Raw genomic sequence first — 12,748 nt, 5'->3', positions numbered from 1 at the left:
TTTTAACTAACACAAAATCATCATTTTCAATACCTTTTCGTTCATCGCCGAAACCATTGCGTGACGTCACATATACATGTACCTGTTTCACAGCCTCGCAGTTAATTCGATGTACTTTCACTTCGATAAGAAATAAAGGTAAGATATTGTTTATGTTCTATATTTTATTGTTCATTTTTCCATGAATAAAAATTATATATTTGCATTTGTTTGTCAATGTATTCAACTAATATTTTCAAAACAAAAACGTAAACAAAAGGGGAAGTAACTCCATTATTCACTGGAGGGAAATTTAAAAATTGAAAACTTTCATAGTGACTATTTTTTATTATGGCAGATAACCTGAGCGCTGCGATATGGTATGGAAATCCTGTGTTTTTTATAAAAATGTTGCATTTGACCCTTAATTAGTTATGACACATCGAAGTGAAAGTATATCGAATTAACTGCGAGGCTGTGAAACAGGTACATGTATGTGACGTCACGCAATGGTTTCGGCGATGAACGAAAAGGTATTGAAAATGATGATTTTATGTTAGTTAAAAGGAAGACAGTTTACAGTAAGCAGTGTTTCTAGTAGATTTTTTTGTCCTCTTCAAAATAAGACCGCTCGTATAGAGATGCTTTTCTGTTTTTCGAAGTTTCTTGTTTACAAAAAGTGGGCGGGGTACGGTTTTGTTTCATTCCTGTTCTTTTTTTATATATATAGGAGGGGTAATTTTTATATTTAGCCATTTGGAGCATCATAGATAGAATTTCAGGCTCCTGTGCTAGTAGCTAAAATACCTAAGATACGTTATTAAGCAATTTGATTTGCCAATATAGTCACTGGTCGGAAAATCAAGCTTAATACGGCTGCGCCGAAGAACATTTGCTCTATAACAGCTAGTATATGCATTCACAGTGTTACCTTATCCAACTCCGAACATTATAACTGATACTTACAAAATCTTATTTGGTTTTATGTGGGATTACAAACGAACGTGGGATAAAAATGAAAAGAAATACTCTAAACAAACATTATGAAAATGAACTTAAACTTACTCTATCGAAACATGTATGGTTAAAGGTAGTCATAGCCTCTATGCCGTCTAAACAGCTGATCGCTTGTATTGACATGCTGCCGTTTGACGTCATAGGCCACTCCTGTCAAAAAATGTCAATATAAGAAGGAGAATTTAGAATGTGCAATGCAACTCCATGCAAGGATTTCGGAAAATTTTGTATAGAAATAAATAAACATAAATTGTCCTTCTTTGTATTGAATACCATTTGAATCAGTGTAGATGCTTCTAATTTGCAAGAAAAACGTTTTCTTCACCGCTGTGATTCTGTCATGTTTTCAAACAGCGGCCGCCATTTTAGGAATTTCTCTACATTGTAATGACGTCACAAATATGCAAATCACTGGGGTCAAACGTGCGGTTTCCCACGGGTTTCTTTGAAATTGTGGTGGGAAATACCTGTCTGTTGTAGAACATAAAACCTTAACTTTATTTCTAAAGATAATCAGAAAATAGTGATGAATGTCTTTTTAATCTGTTGTGTTACTATCAGGGTATGGTAAAAGTGGCTGCTCTTGATTCTTGATTGACCATAAATCAAAATGCCAGGGTCATAATTATGCGTGTAAAGAAAATGAGGCACTTAATTATTGTTTACGATACGCATCTTACCAGTACCGTAAATTTATAAACAACTGAGGGAAGCATGTAATTGATTTTTTTCATAATATACTAAGGTGTTAGTTAAAACAAATTTGTTTGAGCTCGATTGTGATAAAAGCTTCAAGTTTATTTGACCAACTCTCGAGTCCGCTTCCTGAAAAAGCAAGTCTACTAGTGTCATATATGAGAAGATGCGGTCGTGACCTCAGTGGGGCTTGAAACTATGAACTGCGACCGACACCTTAACCACTAGACCAGCGCTCCCTTTATGAAGATGTTGACATCAAGTTGTTTTCCATCAGGAGTTTGAGTAACATGATAAGGGCAGGAGCAAGCGCTGTGTGCTCAAACTTCATAACCATTGACTCTTCGAGATCGATGTCTACGGTTAGAAATATTATATAAATTATTTATAAAGTAAATACAGAAATTGACATAGCTCACCCCTACCAATTTATATCAAAAACGTAAAACTTGTTTCACCATTCACTTGTCTTAATGACAGTCAGATACGGACTTGAGGCCCGGATCCAGCTCGTGCTCCCCCCTCCCCCAACCTCGTTGACTGAGAAGTGACCTATACTCATTATATTAACTCAAAATGCACCAAAGGCCACCATTTCATGTCTGTAAAACTTCACAGGGGAAGAGCCCCCTGATCCCCCTATAATTAGGGGGATGTCTCACCAGTCTGTATTAAAAAAATATCCAGGCAAGAGACCCCCTAACCCCAAGCCCCTTATATGGGCAGAGGTCCCCTCCAATACCTACCGACTGTCAGCGCTATGCGCCTCGACGGTGACGTCTTCGTTATAGACTGGTGCGTAATTAATTGTAAATTGTGTTTACGACACAGGAACGCTAATTTAAAGCATATTCGTCTGAGAGAAGCCGATTGTTTTTGAATACTTCATCCAATACCAGAATAAGAGTAAAATTTAAACACATGTTTCCGTGTGTTAACATCTGCAGAATCATCAATGTCTCATGGACTCGGACATAAACAATCCCTCGGGAAATTGCAAATAATATATATGTAATATGATTAGAATAAACTTGCACTATCTCTATGGAAATTTCCGTTCTTTTAAAGTCATACTTGTATACTAACATTTTCAAATTAGGACGGGAAAATCAGATAAATTTAAAATTAAATAAGCAGGCGGTCATTAACGAAGGGGTCGCATGGAAGACACGTACAGATTTGTCGCCAAACTTTTGAGGTAACCAATAGCTAAAATGGTACTAAGAATTACATGTCTCTCCCCATTCTATGAGCAAGACCATGTTGATCGTCGCGGAAAACATACGCCTCACCCGGGACTCGAACTCCCGACCCCGAGATTCCTTGTCCCAAAGACGCAGAACTTTGAGGGAAAGTGAGCGTCCGTGCGTGTATATGTGTGTGGGGTGGGGAGGGGGAGGGGAGTAGTCGTTAATATCACTGACTTAAGTGACTTCTGTTCAACATGAAAATAAGTTCAGCTGTACAGTAATTATTTTTTATAGTTTCATTCTTAATAACCAAGACATTTATTCAACGTCCTAGATCTACAAGAAATTAAACATCGATGTTTACTTGTCCCTAAATTTTCATATTTTCATTTTTTTAAACCTTACTGACTCATAATTTATTATACTATGCACATATGTGTAATATGTAATATTACGAGTCGAAAATTAAGTAAAGGCATGATAACGCATAAAAAATTGTTTCCGGTATCCCGACCTACCCTAAATTTTTGGTCCGACCCTAAATGTTTTTATGGCCTTGGAGAATGCACTTTTTATGCTTTAAACATGGTCAGTGATGTTAGAAATCAATTTACTGATGCTGATACTCTAGCGGCATAACCCCATTATTTGTATTCATTTTTTGACCAAAAAAAAAAAAAAAAAATTTCGAAAAATCTCCCTTAATAAAAAAAAAATCCAAAACAAAAATCCGACCTAGATCTACCTACTCTAATATTTTTAGCATGTTACCGGAAACAAATATTTTTCTTAAGGCAAAACTATAAAATACAATTTCTTTATCAAGATGGCAGACCCGTAGCTACACTGAGGCACAGGGAGGCCGGTACCTCCCTGTTTTTCTGCCAAAATTATGAGAAAAAAGGATATGTTTTGAGTCACCATCTTAAAAGGCAAAACCGAACTTAGGCACTATTATTTCATTTTATTTTGTCAAACTATTTTCCGCTATTTTTTTTTTAATATCACGAATAATTACACTATACATGGCCGTAGCGAGAGACTAAATTTTACCGAGGCAAACGAGTATGTGCGTTTGTTCGTGGTTATTCGGTAAATTTGAATGGTAAAGTCAAAGCCCCGACGGGCATTAATTTGGAAGGTTGTGTCCCAACCTCCTCCATATGGGATATATGATATGAAAAACACACTTTGTTGCCCTGTTTTTATATTAAAGAGAAAAATTACCCGATATGGTAGCCGAATTCAGAGCTCTATGTATAGATCTAGGTTAAAGGGTTATAAAACGAAAATAATACAGTTCAATAAAATAACTGCAACAAAAGTTAGAGCTATTTAACATTAACGATTTTACATGTCTCATCAGAAAAGATAATCATACAAAATCTTATTATTTTGTCTCATATAAATATTATATTCACTTGCATCAAATCTTAATTTAATTTAATCCAAACGACAATCAAAACAATACTTCAGAATATTTATCATGACAAATATTCTTCACATGTTTTTTACGATTTTAATCTCATATCTTACGTCATCTTGTGTTTGAGCATATTGTCTTCTGATTCCAAAGCGGTATCAACATACATTTTGGCGCATAGCACGCACTATGCATTTTCACAAACTACATTACATAAAAAAATTATATTAATTTTTTTCCTTCTTTGCCTTTATAAAAAACCCACACAACTGTCCTATTTCCCCTTAAACCCAAAACAAACAAACAAACATTACATAGAAAGAATAAAGCGACGCTTGCATTTATTACCCCGAAAATGCACGTCAAATTACTGTACAAATTTTGACAATCTCAAGCATTTAGCAAATGATCGACGGAAATTATAGTGAGTGAAAGCACAAACGACATCGAAATGCCAATTTTCTGTGCCGGTTCTAATTCATTCCGTAGTATCTCAATAGCTATATTTATTAAATTTCAAACTCAGAAAAAAAATCCAGTGTAATATAATATTTTAAAAGTCAACAGAAAGAAAAATGTGCATTTTTGTATTTTTAACAAAAAATGAATTTTTTTATGACCTACCTTGTAACTGGTTTCACTACAAACGGCACAAGATCCAGTTTCAACTGCAGATAGAGATTAGAATGACTTAATTTTTTGTGTAAGGCGTTTCACGGTGTTGATTTTGCATAATATCCAGTGACATTTTATGTATAACAACATTCTTATATCGATGTTAGCAGATATTTTAGCTAAAACTTCTCGACTTAAAACCCGACAAGGCAAATCATTATATAACAAAATTAATGTGAAACTATAACCATTATTCTCTAAAGGTAATGCACCCGTATTGAAGAGTTTTTAATTTCTACCATAAACCTTCTTTGACTTATATAGGGCGTAGGTTCAAGCCGCACTAGGACCAAACTTTTTTCTTTCTATTTCTTTATTAGCAAGTTAAACTGGTTTTTAAGATCTATTATTAATTTATTGTACAAAAACGGATTTTTTCTTGCTGTTTAAAGTGAATTTTACCTCTGATGCAGAGGGCTTCCGTACTGCAGGGGAAAACATCTTTGAAAATACTGAGTTACATGCGGGAAAGTATTTACTCTTTAGGTTAAATATTGTGGAAGAAATGGGATAGGTTTTACGTCTGTCCCGTGGTTAGTTTTGAATGTAGTGAGCAAAATTTAAAACAGCCTCACAGGACTCGGCCATAATTTTTCAGTGTTGGAGCTAAAATTTTGTCTGATTAAATCCTTTTACTTGAGGCTCCCAAGAAAAAAATGATATCGACAGTTTTGTTTTGTGTTTAATAGTTGTTTACCAATACTTTGAGGTTTCTTTTATCTTAATTATTTGTTTAATGAATTCTCTGCGAACGTTTCGTACATTGGTTATCACTTTGAAATTTGTCTCTATTTAAGCTTGAGGAAATATCATAAAATACACAAAATTTAGAAAAAACCGCCACGGTAAAAGATTTTCCCCCATAAAAATTGCAGTACAATGCAGAGCAATGTTAGCTTTAAGGCTGTACGAAGTTAATGCAAGTTTTTAAACATTGCTATTACGGGTCCACCAAAAATGTCTTTACAATTAGCTAGGCAATTTAACAATGTGTGCACTGATGCACGGTCTGTTTTGCTACACAATGAAACATAATTATGCTATGTTGTGGGTGCTTTTCATTTCAACTGACATTTTATACTTAACATCAATAAAATCGTTTTATATATGATTTCGTGTGACGTGTCATGTTTTTTCACTAGTTAAGTAACTGTCGATTCTGAGTGTATGAAAATCAAGGGCAAAAGTACAACAGGAAAACCCCATTCAAAGAACGCAGCCGCACATAAAGCACCTCACATAGAAATACGGGTATGTGTTGTTGCTATATCTGGTCCTTTTTATGCCCCTGAAGGGCATATTAAACCTCGCACTGTCCGTCCGTATGTGCGTCCTTGCGTCCGTGTAAATTTTTGTCCGGTCCATAACAATTTATGAAGGGATTTTTAAATTACTTAGCATATATGTTCCCTATAAGGATATTACGTGTCATGCGCAAGACCCAAATCCCAAGTTCCTAGGTCAATGTCACACTTATAAGTCAAAGGTTAACACGATCTACTTCTTGTCTGGTCCATAACTTTGCCATTTATCAAGGAATTTGGAAATAATTTGACACAAATGTTAACCATATCTCTGAGGTCAAGGTCAATGTCAAGCTCACAAAATGATTCATACCTAAACTATTCTGGCATATTTTGCGAAGACAACTGTATCATTCTTGGGCACGCTTCGGGGGCATTTGTCACTAATAGTGACAGCTCTTTTTGGTCATGGAATCTATTCAATGTTTAATAGTTCCGCTTAAATCTTTGCATATCAGGTTTGTTGCGCATTCTATTACCATTCATATACAGACTCAGTCAAACCTAGTTGCGTTCTTTGCTTCCTACGGTTCTTCTTACAGATTTGGCTTGTCGTCTTCAAACTTAAAACAACCAATTTTAAACATCTAAATTGATACCATAAAACTGTCCCTAATATGAAACGCATCACACTATCTGCTTACCTTGCAGTGTGGTTCCATTTCTTGGACTTATTTGCAACTGTTTCTTGCTTCCATTAACACACTGACATTGTTTACTCACAAAAGACACCATAAATTTAAATGACAAGAAACGCGAGAAGAAAATATATAAATTCGTCAAAAACGAAATCTAGGTAAGTTTCCGTTCCACATTTACTTATGCATTTGAACCAGGTTTATTTTGTTTATACTTTGTTCAGTGTTGTTATAGTTGTCCTGGTCCTTCAGTAGATTGCGTTACATTTACTGCTAAATTCTTTTTGTTTCTTTTTTTCTTTTGTATTAAATTAAAATTGCTTATTCGATCAGTAATGATAATCCTTTTTGAGCTGTAAGATATCGCGATTTTTTTTAATTTAAAGGTCTGCGCCTAATATAAGCACAAGACAATAAATGTCATAAACACTTTAATCTATAAGAAAGCATAGAAGTTAGTCAACCAAAATAACAACAGGCTTGGTTTGATTAAATCCGGAAGACATAATAGAACATATCTACACTTACAATCGAAATACATTTTGATATTCATTTATCAGTTTATGTTCCATCATATCAATATTTGTGTCAGCCCGGTATTGAAATACTTTCCTACGATGTATCCTACGAAGTAGTTCTTTGAAATTATCAAGTCCCGGGTTTGAAACTATCACTATTTTGACTGTTTAATTTCAAATATATTCATTAACACTGTATACGTTTTATGTCATTTCTGTTGTTTTTAACAGTTGTTTTGTACTTCAGCACTACATTTTCTGTGCGAAATGATTAAAAAATCTCCAGACTGGCATCCATGACTAATTTGCATTGGAAACATGGACAGTGGTCGAACACTTCAATGTGTAGCAAAAACAAATATTGTTGATGACAGTGGTTTTCTAAGCTTGATTGACTGGGACAGTGTTAAAGGGAATTCCGATAGTTTTTTATGCGCATCTTTCTGCGCAGCCGACACTTTCTATGGAAAACTGAACTGAAGTCAACATTTGTTGAAACATGTTACAGACAGTCTTAAATATGAGGAATCTTGAATGAAATAACATTTTTGATAAGTTTTATCAGTAATCAAATGTTGATACTGGTTTATGTTGTATTGACAAGTATCATGCCTGACAGGTATCTTGCTATTTTTGTGGTTGTGTTTTCACATCGCATTTTGGTACAAAGACAGTGTTGTTCATATAATGTAAGATAATTGACTTAGTACTGATAAGACAATATCACCTTTCAGATTATTTAGTATTCAATAATAGAAAGAATTAAGAATTTTTAAAACTTTTTTTTAATTTCTAGCAGACATACATGTAATCAATTTGGCCAGGTTCGCGCCATTTTCCGTCCGAACAGGTGTTGTATTCTAGCGGTCTTAACATAAAATTTAGCCTGGTGACCCATACATTTTTAGCCATTTTTATGCTCACAATACAATTATCTATACACAAGAAAAACAGGAAAAAATTCTATGAAAGAATTTTTTCAAAATTTAAAAAAATATTCTTCACTATGGGTATTTTTCACTGAAAAAAGTTTACAAAAGTAAATATGAAACAATATTTTTTTTTTCATTTGTACCCATTATTGTAAGGATAGAGTATTACAAATATGACTATGATATCAAATAAGTATATAATAAAATCTGTAAAAAGAAAAAAACCTTATTGTGCTGTCTTCATGTATATTTTGGTTGGTATTTATACAAAAGCAGAAAATTATGAAAATGTTGAAAAATCGCTAGCAGTTTCAGCAACAGTGGGTGTGTTCAAAACAATTTTTCACAAAAACAAGCCTGGTGACCTATTATTTTTATTTGTTCATTGTTTTCAGCATAAATTTTCCTATCATATATGTGAATTTAAAAAAATTCTATGAAAGGAAAAAAACTATAGGAATTCTCTTTAAACTTAGAAATACAGGAAAATTTTGTTGTGAAATTCACAGTTTATGCCCAGAGGAGTTTGTCTTTAATATATCAAAGTCTTGCGGAGAAATCGTATCGGGACGACACCTATTTGGCACATTTTTACACATTAACTGTCTTTATATCTATGTCAATGATGACCACGGGATTGTGAATAAAATATATGGCTTATTTGGTCTTTTGATATCATGCTTATCTACAACATGGGATGCGAGAGGTGTTGCACATTCCATTTCCCCTTATGACTGGGTCAGTGAAACCGCTTGATTGCAATTTATGCTATAAAATTATCTTCTTATAGATTTTATCATTTAATCCGACCTTATTGGTCAGTAATGTAATGAAACCGTAGAAGTGTATATTTTTCAAAATATTGTTCAAAAACAGTAGTAGTATTTTGTTTTTCAAAATTCTAACTTTTTCATGTGTATGTGTTGTATTTGATTAGATATATTATTTGAATATATGTGCAGCATTTGATTACTCAAAATAATACCACTATGCAATATGTTTGGGCGTAGGAGCAATTCAAAAGTTGAGGGAGAGCAAGTAGGGGAGAGTGTTGGAGAGAGTATGATATACATAAAACGCTAATTACTATACTCTGATGAGCATTAGGTGAAATCTCTGTTATAAACTCTCAAGATTTTCTGGTGTTTTGTGCCATTATTATCTAAAGATAAGATTAATCGTAGCAAGAATTTTACACTCTGAATTGTTTAAATCAATAAGTATGTTTTGATTACAGCTTGCTGTTTTATCTATGTTTCTGAGAGCGTTTTCCATCACAATGGCGATATTCTCTTGAGAAAGTGATGTCCTGTTTTCCGTAGGAAATGGTGGTGGATTCTTCATGGTCCCTCTTCTCCATTTGTTGTTTAGTTTTTAAACGCCAAATTCTGAGTTCTAATAAATTTTATCAGGTTTAAGATATATCGCGAATAAGGCTTGAAAAAAGATATTTTGATTTTTGAGTGGGGACTTTTATTGTAAAATGTTTAAGTGCGTGTGTCTTGTAGGAAGTAGTACCATGGATGATTTGAATACTTTGGTTTAAAAGCCAAATATTAAATTCTAGTGAATTTTAGTAAACAATCTTCAGTATGGTATCATTAATATATTAATATTTTTATTTCAGTGATTATCTCCAAATGATGTTAGGGCCAATACAGCCTCCATCCTCTACTCTGCAATTCGGAGGCCTGGTCCCCTTTTCTCTTACACTTTTGGAATGCATAGAATGGTCTTGAAAGTTTGGGACCAAACTGAACTGTAGGTCAACTCTATTCAATCAGTCCTGAAACCAAAAAGCAAACCAGAGAAAAAAATCCCATATTGCTGCCAAAGCCACAGTCATTTACACTTACAGTTATCTACTGTTTAAATAGATTCATTCTTACCTTTTTACATTTCCTCCTATAAATACATGTATGAAGTTTTGATGCCAGTTTGGGGAGGAGGAAACAGAATGATTTTGTTCATCCCCTACAATCAACTCCCATACCTGATCTTACGCCTATGAGATGTTTTTTTTTTTTTCGTTTTTGAAATGTGATTGTATTTTTACTTTTTTTTGTTTGATGATATGCAGCAGTTTGATAAATAAAATCACATCTTTGGGACTACAGATTACACCAACAAGAATTCATCCGTAAGAGTACGTTTTTCTAACTGTCCTCTTAAATATCGAAAATCAGCCCTATTCATACAAGCTATCACCGAATATGGTATTCCATCTCATACATTATAGTATTAGCCTTGCCAGCTAGGTAGCTAAGACTTATTGAATTACATGTTGAAATACTCATTAACCGTTGCTGATCCCAGCATCCTGCAGAAAATAGCAGAGATTTTCTGCAATGAAATATTCTAGGGGAAAGGAAATAATACGACATTTAACATCTTTACAAAATTACAACAATATAAATATGCATCGGTTTTGGGAATGCAATGCACGTTAGAATGGCATAAAGAAAAACTAATTTTCCCTCCAATCAAGATATTTATTTAAAAGAAAGTTTTCAAGAGGTATCACTTTATCTGCTAAAATTGTAAAGTTTCATTGTAATAATAGTTGTTGAGGAAGTTTTATTCTTCTTATGATATACCACCTTAGAAAACTGCATAATAAGAAGGTATATTATACTTTATTAGCATCTTTCATTTATTACTCATGTAAACAAAAATTAAGTGGTCTTGCACATGTTACTTGAAAATAAAAGATACTCTTGTATCTCTGCTGAAATTAATATATTTCATTTTGGTGAGGTACTCTATACTGCCCATGTACGTTACTTGCGGATATTATGGTAGTACATGTACTGCCACTAAATCTAGAACAATCATTTGGAGAACTTATGCACCTAAATTTCGGTCAACCATACCAATGTTTTACTTTTGTCGGATTGTTTGAACTTAGAGCCCAAAAAATACTGTTTCGACCTTAATTAATCGGAACATTGATTTGTTTATTACCCTTTTATTTACCATGTTTTACCAAGTTTCGTTTTTTTAATCTATTGTTTCCAGTTATCATCCATAATAAATCAAAATTATCATCAATAATAAATCATGATTTATTGGTATTTACCTTTTTTGCTTATCTCAACAAATGTAACTGATACACCCATCGCAGTAAGGCTTCTGACAAAACTGTTCCTGCTATACTGCGCTTGTTCAATTAATAGACAATTGGCTCACACATGAAAATAATGATCAGATAATACAGATAACTGGTGTTATATTTTTCTTATTAGATAAATGTATTTCATCTAGCTGCTCATTTTTCATTGAAAAATTAAATTACTATCATATGAAAACTAAAAAGTAAGGGGAGAATTCCCGGATGACACAACGATACACAACCCAAATAAAGACCATACTATTTTCAAACAATTACACAAAATAGTGCATATGAATTCCACATTGTCTCAGTGAAAACAATATAGAGCGCAGATGGTAGATAACCAACGATTGAAGGTTCTTGTAAACGGAAATAAGGTTTAAAATGGAAATAACCATCAAAGTAACAGCTACAAATAAATTATATCAAAATTCCTTTGAAATTGCAAAATTAATTACACACGTGTCGTAAATGTGTCCCGGCTAGCAACATTCGAACAGCCCGATCGCGTTGCTTTTGTGTCAATTTCACCATGATATGTGTTTTTCTAGTAGGACTCTCGCCAGTAATGCCAAAAGTGTAAACGAACACGTGAATGTTGGTGCAAAAGCCCTGCACGTGCAAAATATGTAATGTTAGTCAAAACGCCTAATGCGGTTACTTTGGCTGTAAGTCGCCAAAAATAAATTAATAATTAGCTGCAGTATCTATTCAAATGTCGGTATGTGAAATTTCGTGTGAATACATGCATTATTAACAAAATAGTAATACGATATAAACTGACCAATTAGGAATTTTGTTGAGTGTACATTTTAAAAATAATATATATGATGTCTTTCAATTGTTCTTAAATGCATTGTTTTCGTTCATTATTCACATTCTATTTTTATGTTTAGTACATGCATTTAACTAATATTTTCTTTGATATGATACTAAACTTTTCTTATCTGCCATAGTGCATTCAAATATTTCTCTGTCGTTGTGTCATAGAGAAAATCAAGGAATCTATTTTTTATGCAAAAATTAACTGCCGCCGCTGAGTTTCGAGCCAACACGGCAAAAGTTCTAACGATCATAAGCAGTATGCTTTACCTCTGAGCTAATTTGTGACTGGTATGAAATCTGGAAATAGTAAGACTTTGACAATTTACAAAAATGTTTAATTCCCTATGCTTCATTTAAACCTATTTATACTTTATAGTTATGTTTGTAAACATCACGTTATTATTGTGACATAGTACGACAATGTGCCAGGGTGGGATGA

The sequence above is a fragment of the Mercenaria mercenaria genome, chromosome 1 (genome assembly GCF_021730395.1).
Source record: "Mercenaria mercenaria strain notata chromosome 1, MADL_Memer_1, whole genome shotgun sequence".
NCBI lineage: Eukaryota > Metazoa > Mollusca > Bivalvia > Venerida > Veneridae > Mercenaria > Mercenaria mercenaria.
Note: the sequence above shows the minus strand (reverse complement) of the source record.